This window comes from Protobothrops mucrosquamatus, unplaced genomic scaffold (genome assembly GCF_001527695.2).
Source record: "Protobothrops mucrosquamatus isolate PMUCROS unplaced genomic scaffold, P.Mucros_1.0 scaffold303, whole genome shotgun sequence".
In the NCBI taxonomy this organism is placed as follows: domain Eukaryota; kingdom Metazoa; phylum Chordata; class Lepidosauria; order Squamata; family Viperidae; genus Protobothrops; species Protobothrops mucrosquamatus.
Window position 1 is genome coordinate 917,131 of NW_015386645.1, and position 13,175 is coordinate 930,305.

Consider the following 13,175-nt stretch of genomic DNA (forward strand, 5'->3'; position numbering starts at 1 on the left):
AGATTTATAATGTAATTAATTGGAATTCATTCTCTTGTATCTTTTTATCATTTTGTTTTTACCCATTTAGCTTAAATTGATTGCATTTTTTAATCTATATGGATTATACTAATTTGTATGCTACCCAGTATCATAACATAAGGTGAGGGCAGGTGGTATAAAATTGATAAATAAATGTGCATTAAATCATGATCTTTAAAAAGGTGAATTACATCAGGAACACCACTTTCTTCTAACTTTTCTTCTTAGTTCCCACAACAACATATCAGCTGAGACCTAAGGGAGGATTAGAACTCATTATTTCCCAGCTTTTAGTCCAGAACCTTGCCTGCTACACCACATGTGGGTTGTTAATGTGGATTTTCTTCCACATTTAAAAATTGAATATGGAAACTATTGGGAGGGGTTTCCTTTTTTTTGAAGGCAGAGATATTGTGAAACTCATAGGCTACAAGACACAAAGGTTTTCATTTTGAAATCTTATCAAAAATTGATTTTCACACAATATTGTCTTAGGCACTTTATTCTATTCTGAACAAGGCAAAAAAAAACATTTGAAAGAATAGATGAGGAGCAGCTCTCTAGGTTCTGAAAAGATCTTGGAAGACATTGTCACCTTGAATGTCACCTCGATTTGCTAGTGCAGGGAAGAATGCAGAACCATCAAACTCTGAAAAACCTGTATGCTGATAGTAAATAATTAGGCTTCTTTCAAAAGGTCTAGAATAAAAATCAGTTTCGTTTCTTTATTAGTTGCTCTTTCTTATTCAGATCAGGTCTCAGTACAATGATATAGCATTTGGGGGGAAAGATGCAGCCCAGTAATCTAGCTGCTGAAGCCAAAATGGAGAAGTTCTCTATAGCCACCATATATTTCTCCTTGGTGCTCAGGTAAGTTGGAATAAACAACACCCAAACACTGCAAAAGACCAACATGTTGAAGGTGATAAATTTGGCTTCATTGAAGATGTCAGGTAAATTTCTAGCTAGGAAGGCCACTGTGAAGCTGACAGCAGTCAAGCACCCCATACAGCCAAGGACAGTATAAAACATAGTGGTTGAACCTTCATTACATTGCAGGACAATTTCTTCAGCCACGGAATGCATGTCAGAATCTGGGAATGGGAGGAAAGTTGCCAAACATACTAGACACATGGTGAGTTGTACCACAGAGCAAGATAGGACAATAGAAAGAGCCATTCTTTCCCCCATCCATTTCCTGATTTTGGAACCTGGCTTAGTGGCCATGAAAGCAAGAACAACAATAGTTGTTTTCCCCAATATACAAGAAAGAGCTACAGAAAAGACATTGCAAGAGACATTTCACTTGGTCAGGTTGCCCAATGAAGAGAAAAGTGCAAAGGAAGCAGAGGAGGAGACCAATGAGAAGGCTGTAAGTGAGGTTCCTGTTATTGGCTTTGACAATGGGAGTGTCCTGGTATTTAATGAAGATCCCCAGTATTAAAGCTGAGATGAAAGATAAGGAGACTGCTATGGCTACCAAAGAAATCCCCAAAGGCTCTCGATAAGTCAAGTAAGTTATAGTTTTTTGAAGGCAACTATCCTGATCTTTCTTTGGATAATGATCTTCTGGACAATCATCTAAGTCTTTGTAAAAAAGAAACAAAAAAGAAAACCATCCACAGGAACCCTTTTTGTTTTCAATATCAATTATCAATGATACTCCAGATCCACTAAGGTTACATAGGGGTTCTAATTGCTTTTTTTAAAAAAATAATTCATAATGCAATTTACAGTGTGCTACCATGAGTCTTAATTTCTGATAAATGGTAAAAATTGCTATTGCAGTAAATGTAATCACCATTAACTTTACTTCAAAAAAAGGAGGTACAAAGGAAGAATTTCTGATACTCTAATGAGAAACTTTGGTTTCCTGGAAAATATTTAAAATATATTCAAGGAAACTTAAAAAGGGACAATTCAAATCTGGAAAATTGAACTTGCTTGTTATAGTGAACTAATTAGTGTTATCATCAAAAATCCTGCTGAGCTATGAAAATTCAGTTCAAATATTTAATTGCTGAATAGTACAATATGATGTGAAACTCAAGATTTCCAATCACAAGAATATTTATTAATCACTCAGCTCTCATTTCTATTTATTAAATTATTTATATATACAATGTAATCTTTTGCTCACCCATTTGATCAGCTATCTTCCCTTCTGGACACTGTCAATAGTCATAGCAGCAGGATAATTTCCCTTCCACTTTTAACTTGCTATGGCCAAGAGGACATTTCTTGTTACAGATGGAAAGAGGCAACGTCTGTTCATAAATAAAATAAGAATTCTTTCACATGAAACATTTATGCTTTGGGATTGTTCTTTTCATCAGTTAGACATGCCCAAACCCTTCAGATCTAATCCAAACATTGCTATTCCATTCTTCAGATTTGTTTCTGGTTTAAATTCCCCACTCCCTTAACCGCTACTTATCTCACACCTGTTACACTAATCAATTTATAATTCCCAAGAATACAATTCTAAAGATCTGGTCTGAGCAAATCAGAGTTAGAATCTGGTGTGGGAGAATTTTTAACCCCAGAGCCCTTCAAATATGCTTTCCTTGAGGTTCCACATGTTGGGCTCATGTCCTATTTTTACCATAGCTCTTTCAAAATTTGGTTGACTTTTCTATTAATTTTTCTATCTTTTAATGAGACTTTTGTAATCTTTAAATATCAAAAATTTGATTTTCAATATTTAGCTATTTTCTGTCTTCCAACATATAGTAAAATGACAAAGTTTTGTCAGGGTTTCTTTGTTTATTTGTTTGAAACTTGGAGCAAATTGAAAACAAATGGAATTTGATCTTATTTTTAAGGATTTACAGATACCACTGATCATTTACTCATACTCATGTCCAAAAAAATCTTTACTTTGAGGCACATCCATTAAAGTTTAAAATGGTTTCTTTTGTGCACAGAATTTGGGAGGGATATGATTATCTGAAACTATTAAACCAAACAGGGATATAAAGTTGTTTCCAAATCAGGTGTAGAACTCTGTCTTACAAATGCAGAAAAAGGTAAAAAAGAAAATTTTATGTCCTATTATTCCCCTCATTGATTAATTTATGTTTTATTTTTTAGAAAAAATACATGGCTCCTCCTCTCCTTTAATGAATTTTAGATAGTTCACAAACATATTTCCAATGGTACTACACTTTGAGGAAATAGATATAGTGGGGTGCCCCAGGGCTCTGTTCTGGGTCCAGTGCTCTTCAACATCTTCATCAACGATCTGGACAAGGGGATAGATGGGGAACTCATCATATTTGCAGACGACACCAAGCTGACAGGAATAGCCAACACTCCAGAAGACAGGCTTAGAATACAGGAAGATCTGGACAGACTTGAACACTGGGCGCTATCTAACAAAATGAAATTCAATGGTGAAAAAAGTAAGGTTCTACATTTAGGCAAGAAAAACCAAATGTACAGGTAAAGTATAGGGGGTACATTGCTCAATAGTAGTAACTGTGAGAGGAACTCGGAGTCCTAGTGGACAATCATTTAAATATGAGCCAGCAGTGTGCTGCAGCTGCCAAAAAAAGCCAACACAGTGCTAGGCTGCATTAACAGAGAGATAGAATCAAGATCACATGAAATATTAATACCACTTTACAAGGCCTTGGTAAGGCCACACTTGGAATACTGCATCCAGTTTTGGTCACTGTGATGTAAAAAAGATGTTGAGACTCTAGAAAGAGTACAGAGAAGAGCAACAAAAATGATTAGGGGACTGGAGGCTAAAGCATATAAGGAACAGCTACTGGAATTGGGTATGTCTAGTTTAATGAAGAGAAGGATGAGGGGGGACATGATAGCAGTGTTCCAATATCTCAGGGGCTGCCACAGAGAAGAGGGAGTCAAGCTATTTTCCAAGGCGCCTGAAGGCAGGACAAGAAGCAACAGGTGGAAACTAAGCAAGGAGAGAAGCAACCTAGAACTAAGGAGAAACTTCCTGACAGTTAGAACAATTAACCAGTGGAACAACCTGCCTCCAGAAGCGGTGAATGCTCCAACACTGGAAGTTTTTAAGAAGAGACTGGACAGCCATTTGTCCGAAATGGTATAGGGTTTCCTGCCTGAGCAGGACTAGATGACCTCCAAGGTCCCTTCCAACTTTATTATTATTATTATTATTATTATTATTATTATTATTATTATTATTATTATTATTATTATTATTATTATTATTATCATCATCATCATCATCATCATCATCATCATCATCATCATCATCATCATCATCATCCATCCATCCACCCATCCATCCATCCATCCATCCATCCATCTATCTATCTTTCTATCTATCTATCTATCTATCTCCATTGTGTATGGAGCTTCTAACTCCAGGACTTTAACATATTGAGTTACAGGCCCAGTGTACAATCTGAGGGTTCTCCAGAACTCATAACTCTTGCTCAATAAGAAGCTGGCAATCATGGCTCAGAGAGCCTTTGCACAACTTGGTGTTGTGCACCAGTTGTGCCCTTTCCTGGGTCAGTAGTCCCAGTGCTCAATCATTTAAGCTCTGGTAACCTCACACTTGGACTACTGCTTCAGTTGGTGCAGAACACAGCTTTATGGGCAGTTCTTGGGTGCCCTAGAATGGCCCATATTACATCACTGTTCTGAAAGCTGCACTGACTGCCAGTTTGCTTTTGGATCCAATTCAAGATGTTAGTTATCACTTTTAAAGTCCTTCATAATATGGATCCAGGCTACCTGAAGAACTGGCTCACCCCAATGAGATTAGCCCACCCCACTGGTACCAGCAGAAGGGGCATGCTGCAGACCCCATTAGCCAAGGAATTTCAGATGATGTGGTCAAGAAGAAGAGCCTTTTCTGCATAGGTCACACCCTTTGGAACATCATGACCCCCAAGGTGAGATCCACCATTTTGGACTTTGAAAAGACATTGAAGACATGGCTATGCCAACTAGCCTGGAGCACCAATGGAGTTGTCGGACTTTGGAGGTGGCTAATGTAGATAACACCCCACCTTCTCCCTGTACATACTTTTCTCCCTTGGTTAGTTTCATTTTAATTGAATTTTTAAATTTAAGATTGCTATTTCTTTTATTGTTTTATGCTGCATTTTAAATGAATATCTGTAAGCTACCTAGAATTGCCTCTGGTCAGATGGGCAGTATGCAAATTTAATAAATAAAATGAAATAAATATTTGATAAATAAAGAAGGAGGAATTTGCAAACCAAATACTGATGTTTCTTATAAGCAATTTCCCCCCCTTTTTTCTTTATTTTCCTTCATTTTTTCTACCTTTTATAAACAATAAATAATAGCTGAGTAGAGATTGACATATTATGTATTAATACTAAGTCTTCAGTTCAAGATCACCATCTTCAATGTAACATTTGTTACATTGCAAAATACTTTAATCCATTTGTTACATTGCAAAATACTTTGCCGTGGTCTATCAATACCACATTTAGCTTTAAATATACAATTTAAACAATCTTTTGCTCTCTAAGTTTTCAGAAATCATAGTTAATATTAACCAGAATATTTTCCTTATTTGTAAAATTTTAAGTTATTTAAATAACTTTATAAAACCCTAGTGAGACCACACCTGGAATACTGCAACCAATTTTGGTCACTATACTACAAAAAAGACGTTGAGATCTTGGAAAAATTACAGAGAAGAGCAACTAAGATGATCAAAGGCCTGGAGACTAAAACATATGAAGAATGGCTGCATGACTTGGGTTTGGGTAGTGAGTCTAAAGAAAAGAATAAATAGGGGTAACATGATAGTAGTATTCCAGTATTTGAGAGGCTGCCTCAAAGAAGGGGTAAAATTGTTCTCTAAAGCACCAAAGGGCAGGACAAGAAACAATGGTTGGAAACTGATCAAAGAGAGAAGCAACCTGGAATTAAGGAGAAACTTCCTAACAGTGAGGACAATTAATCAATGGGACATCTTACCTTCAGAAATCATGGGCGCTCCATCACTGAAGGTTTTTAAGAAGATACTGGATTGTCACTTGTCTGAGATGGTATAGGTTCTCCTGCTTGAGCAGGGGGCTGGACTAGAAGACTCCAGGGTCCCTTCCAGCTCTTCTATTCTATTCTATTCTATTCTATTCTATTCTATTCTATTCTATTCTATTCTATTCTATTCTATTCTATTCTATTCTATTCATCATTTATAGTTACAAGTGTCTTAATCCCACTCTACATGTTAAATATAATCTAGTATTTACATCCTTACATTATCCTATTACATCTTATAACAAAACAATATCTTTAAGATAAGAAAAAAGTTGCACTCATCAATTTCAAACAAAAGAAAAAAAGAAAAAAATGCTTTATGAAACAATCTCAGCAGGCAGAATGTAATATCATCCAAGGCTTATGAATAAGAATGACATCAATTAAATCAACAAAGACAGGACACTTGTGATCACGAATAAGATGAATTACCGGTATATGAGAAAAGCTAAGAAGCAATTATTCAACACCATCTTCTTCAAGGACTACAATTGATGGTTTCCCAGTTCTTGCTATTCTTCTTCATCTTGTTATTGTCCAAGTTCAAATTAGTAGTTTTGATAACAGCTCTACATTTGGCACCTCTTTAGTAGGTGTTCCGTTCCCATGCCTGTGTCCTTGGATCATTCAATTATTGTTTCTGTTGGGCAGTCATTCCCCCCCACATTTATGGCAGGCTGCTATCAAACTGAAGCAGAGCTGAAGTGGTGTGATGGAGAGATTTCACATACTACTTTATACATCACTTCCATGTGTGGCTATTAATGTCTGTACCTACTTGTCCTGATAATTCAAAAAGCCTGTTTCTGGAGGAGAAAACTTCCTGTATATTGAACAACAGGTTGCAGTCATATGGGTTTGCTATATGTTTACTTTCCAGTACTGAATTGTCTCCCTTTCATGGGAATCTTCATGAAGAGTAAGAGAGACATGCAATATTATCTGTCATGGTTTCATAGAGTGAATGTAAGTTACATATCTGTATCCCTATATATCAAGTTACTGCCTTGTATGTCATTTGATGTGATGATACAAGGGAATAATGCAGAATACCCAAATTGGAAAGAAAGAAAGAAAGAAAGAAAGAAAGAAAGAAAGAAAGAAAGAAAGAAAGAAAGAAAGAAAGAAAGAAAGAAAGAAAGAAAGAAAGAAAGCCCTATATTCTGAAAATAACCAATATGCCTTTATTCAAAGAGTCTGGTATAAATATAAGTTTTCACTTCTTTTTTAGTTGCTCCTTCTTATTCAAATCAGGTCTCAGAATAATTATATAGCATTTGGGGGAAAAGATGCAACCCAGTAATCCAGCTGCTGAAGCCAAAATGGAGAAGATCTCTACAGCCACCATATATTTCCCCTTTGTACTCAAATAAGTGGGAACAAATGACACCCAGACACTGCAAAAGACCAACATGCTGAAGGTGATAAATTTGGCTTCGTTAAAGCTGTCAGGTAAATTCCTAGCTAGGAAGGCAACTGTGAAACTGACAGCAGTCAAGAACCCCATGAAGCCAAGCACCACATAAAACATTTTGGTTGAACCTTCGTTACATTCCAAGACAATTTCTTCAACTATGGAATACATGTCTGAATCTGGAAATGGGGGAGAAATTGCCAACCACACTGCACAAATGATGAATTGAGCCATAAAGACAGATATGACAATAGTGTTAGCCATCCTTCTCCCCACCCATTTCCTCATTTTAGAGCCTGGCTTGGTGGTCATGAATGCAAGAACTACTATGGTTGTTTTTCCCAAAATGCAAGAAACGGCTATAGAGAAAATGATGCCAAAGGCAGTTTGTCGCATGAGACATTTCACTTGGTCAGGTTGCCCAATGAAGAGCAGAGTGCAAAGGAAGGAGAGCAGGAGAGCAATGAGAAGTATGTATGTGAGGTTCCTGTTGTTGGCTTTGACAATAGGAGTGTCCTGGTGCTTAATGAAGATTCCCAGCACTGCAGCTGAGATGACAGAAAAGGAAACTGCTATTATTACCAAAGAAATACCCAAAGGCTCTTGGAAAGTTAAATAAGTTACAGTTTTTTGAAGACAATAATCTCGACCCTTGTTTGGATATTGATCCTCTTGACATGGGAAACAATCATCTAAGTCTGGGAGAAAAAAAATAAAACAAAACTGTACACAGAACCACCATTGTTTTAAGTATGAAGAATTAATAAGAAATTGTTTCTACCAAGGTATGTGTATATATGTATGTACACACACACACACACACACACACACACACACACACATAGTATATATATATATATATATATAGTACAAAATAAAATTGCGAACACCAGGAGAATATAAGACAATTAAAAGTTTAGTAAAAACCTTAAAAACTTTTAAAAGCATACAACCATAGGGGCCAAGCTTTCGTCGGATCCTTCCGACATCCTCAGGGCACAAAGTTAATCAATGGGAAAAGCATTTATAAATAAGCCGACGCCTGCATCCAGGCCCTAGATCTCGTGACAGGGCCATGATAACCAATCATTGTAACATCCTCATTAACCCCTTTAACTATCCTTCTATCCTTATTTGTGCTGCATTTCCGTGTCAAACCACCATGGGGACGTTTCGCCTCATTAGGTTTGTAATCACTCTCTAGATGTTTCCTCTTATCTCGGATGGAGTGTCTTTTACAGTTCATTGTCTTCCCTTGCTGAAAATCATCCTTCCCACCATCCCATTTACCCATATGGGGTTCTGACACAGAAGCACCCTCCTCCAGTTTATCAGAAGGTCTCCCTTGCCATCGTATCATTGGAAGACCATCTTTAGGAACATCATCAAGACAATTAGATGCCTCTATATAACCCTTTCCCTCACCCCCCTCTCCAATCCTATGTAATCCTAATGACAGGAACGTGTCGGCATGTGCTGTTTGTGGGGGTTGTTTGCATATTTCCTCCATTTGCTCCCTCTCCTCACCTCCCTGCGTATCATTTAACTTCAGCTGTAAAGCAGTAACCACGATCCCCTTTTCCCTTTCGTCAGTGTGAATAGCGCACGGGGGAAGGTGCTCCCACTATCCATTAGAAAGCCTGCCAACCTCTATACATACAATCTATAAGATAGCTCAAAATTTTTAGTCACTATAAAACTGATTAAAAATTCAAAACCATTTATATTTATTAAATGATCGATATATTTAGTATATTCCTTTGCTTACCCATTTGGTCAGCTATCTTCCCTTCTGGACACTGTCTACAGTCATAGCAGCAGGATAATTTCCCTTCCACTTTTACCTTGCTGTAGCCAAAAGGACATTTCTCATTACAGATGGAAAGGGGCAATGTCTGTTCATAAATAAAATCAGACTTCTTTCATATGAAGAATTTATGTTTTGGGAGTGTTCATTTCGTCATCTATACATCCACAAAAGATTCACATCATCATCAAACCTTAGTGTCCCATTTCTCCATTTTCTTTTGTTTTAAATTCACAACAGAATCCCTTAACTCAGTTTTTCTCAAACCTCAGCAACTGCTTGTTGAACTTGAGAGCTGAAGTCCATGCCTCTTCAACAACCATTAACTGCTCATATTTTCTCTTGTGTTCAATTGCATCTGATTGTTGGAGAATACCTGGAATAGTTCTTTCAGTTTTGTTGCAAGATTTTTTTCATAGGTGATTTGCCATTTAGGTTTGGGCCTAAGGCAGAACTAGAACTGATAGTCTCCCAGGTTTCTAGCTTGATGCCTTAACCTCTACAACAACCTGACTCATTAATTGTTCCTTATCTCACACCTATTACATTAACAGAATAACAGAGGTCTTCTAGTCCAATCCTCTGCTCAGGAAAGAAATCCTATACAATTTCAGACAAATGGTTTCCCAATCTCTTCTTAAAAACTTCCAGTGTTGGAGCATTTACAACTTCTGGAGGCAAGTTGTTCCACTGATTAATTGTTCTAACTGTAAGGAAATTTCTTCTCATTTCTAGGTTGCTTCTCTCCTTGATTAGTTTCCATCCATTGCTTCTTGTCCTGCCCTCAGGTGTTTTGGAAAATAGCTTGACTCCCTCTTTGTAGAAACCCCTGAGATATTAAAACATGGCTATCATGTCATCCCTAGTCCTTCTTTTCATTAAACTAGACATACTCAATTTCAGCAATTGTTCTTTATATGTTTTAGCTTCCAGTCCCCTAATCATTTTTGTTGCTCTTTTCTGTATTATACATTCTGTGAATTTATTAAGCTGAATTGTCTAAGAAGCTATTTATAAATCTATTTCCCTCTTGGAAATGTGTTGTCATTCCAAAAAGCAGTTTTTTGTTTTCCTTGTTGATTTTACTTTAAAAAAAAATCTGTCTTTCCTTCAACAACTTTTTATTTATTTCATTTTATTGATGAAATTTTATGGCTCCCATCTTGCTATTGACCAACTCTGGGTGACATTTATGCTTAGTATGCAAACATATCACTTCACTTGGAGTAGCATAACTAGTTAGTTAATTAAACAGATAGATAGCATCTCTAGTAGAATGTCTTTGTTTTAACAAAGAATCTCTGCTCCCTATTTTGTCACTTTGAGGAGTGGCATATACAAATTTAAATCTAAAGACATGAAATCACAAAACTCTCTGTATGCCTTTTTAATATTTTCATTTTGTTGCAATAAATGTTTTATTTCCATTAAGCTATGTACTTTTCCAAAGTATTATTGTTTTATTACTGTAATTAAAAACATCCTGCCTACTTCAAATATCCTGTTGAATTCAGTTGTCCATTGTAATGATCAGGAAGGGTTCAGTACTTTCAGGCATTACTTGAAACAACCATATAATTCGAGTCACATAAAAATAACCTTATTTTCTTCAGCACCCAAATATTCAGGATTCTCTAAGAACATAATTCATAGAAGACACTGACGCTGAATGCAAAGATGATTTACTTAAGCATGTACTGTTTTTGATTTCTAAGATTCATTTTTATATCTTTGAACTTTATTTTACTATATACCATTTTATCTTACTATTTTATCTTACACTCTCTCATTTTACTGTATTTTATTGTGTCTGTTGCTCATGCTTTGATAGACTCAACTGATAATCAACAAAGACTACTACTGGGAAGATTTTGCATTGGAATTAAATAAAGATTGTGGACATTTAAATTTTAAGTCACCTGTTTATATTTTAGCAGTTAATGTTCATATCACATAAAAAATGAAGCTGCTAAATCCAAGGATTGTTGTGGTAACAATCATTTAATTTATTTCCATGGGTCAGTGAATAAATGATTTCCTAAAAAGTGAAAAATGAGACACACCTGGTTAAACATGGGGGGCCAAACAGCATCCTTGGCAGAAATGGTGAGGAGCTTGTCTGGGGGAGCCATGGGGTCGATCTTTCCAATCTGGACTCTTAGAAAAGATTTGTTTGGGAATGTAACCCAACTGAAAATATCAAATCCAGTTTCTAATTCCCCATTGAGGCCAAAGGAAATCTGTTCTCCAGCACTGTTGTTGAAGGAGACTTGCTGCAAAAAATGGTGAAGCTGAATGAAGAAACAAAGAAATATAACTATTAACTGGATTCCTTGATTCATATGGACAAAACACAGTTCTTTGAATTTATCCTATGCTCAATGGAAAGTGATTCTTTTCATCAATCTACTATGTTTCTAATTGAAAAGGAAATGTTGATCACATAGATTTCTACTCTGGAAATAATTTCTACTCTAGAACCAAGAAGAAATTTCCTTACAGTTAGAACAATTAATCAGTGGAACAACCTGTCTCCAGAACTTGTGAATGCTCCAACACTGGAAATTTTAAAAAAGAGATGAGACAACCACTTGTCTGGAATGGTATAGGGTTTCCTGCCTGAGTGGACGGTTGGACTAGAAGATCTCCAAGGTCCCTTCCAACTCTACTACTACTACTACTACTACTACTACTACTACTACTGCTGCTGCTGCTGCTGCTGCTACTACTGTTGTTGTTGTTGTTATTCATTAGACATAAACCTCAGTCAACTGAACAATCAAATTGGCTGGCGCTGATGGTTGACACGGGTTGCTACCACCATTCTAGGTGTCAACCAGGTACCTCCTTAAAATATAAGATGACAAAGTCGTGACTTATAAAGATATCTTGGATAATGAAGGAAAATTGAAAGATAGACAAGATTTACAATGACAAGGTATTGATTTAGCATGGTAGCCATATTTGCAAATACAAATGAGATATGAAAAGATGTGAAGATAACGGGATTTTATAAAGAACAGACAGAATTTGATCAAATATTGTTAAAAACAGATGAAAACTTGATTAAGAAACTCTAGATTTCTGCTAAATTTAAAGGTGGAAAAAGAACAAGTAAAAGAAACAATGATAGCATGGGCAAAAAACTTTGGATATTGTATAGATTTGGAAGACTAGCAAAAATTATGGGATAGAAATATCAAATTGACTAAAGCAGTCTCATATAAAGGAAATTTGTATAAAATGTTTTACAGATGGCATATGACACCAATAAGATTAGCTAAAATGTTTAAAAATACTTTGAATAATTGCTGGAAATGTAAACAAAGACCAGATACTTAGGATACTATCTGGTGGACATGCCCCAAAGCAAAAAGGTTTTGGGTTAAGATACCTGCATGGTTGGAAAAAATGATTAAAAGAAAGATAGAATTTAAACCAGAACTTGTTAGGAATATTAAGATCTAATTATGAGAAGGAGAATGAATATTTAATATTGCATATACTGACAGCAGTTAGAATAGTATTTGCCCAATATTGGAAAAATGAAAATTTACTGACTGAAGAGGTTTTAATTAAGAAAATTTTAGAATGTACAGAAATGGATAGATTGACCTTAGAGATTAAAGAGAAAGAAGATTCAGTTTACTTTAGAACATGGGATAACTTTTACCAATGGTTAGGAAAACGAACTAGTGAGAAATAATAATATAATAATAATAAAGTTGGAAGGGACCTTGGAGGTCATCGAGTCCAACCCCCTGCCCAGGCAGGAACCCTACACCATTTCAGACAAATGGCTGTCCAGTCTCTTCTTAAAAACTTCCAGTGTTGGAGCATTCACCACTTCTGGAGGCAGGTTGTTCCACTGGTTAATTGTTCTAACTGTCAGGAAGTTTCTCCTTAGTT

At 36.1% G+C, this 13,175-nt stretch overlaps 1 pseudogene; it reads right to left on the reverse strand.

Annotated features, from left to right (window-relative positions):
- Nucleotides 1-7,261: 7,261 nt before the first annotated feature.
- Nucleotides 7,262-13,175, reverse strand: part of LOC107286629 — a 46,273-nt pseudogene continuing 40,359 nt past the window's right edge.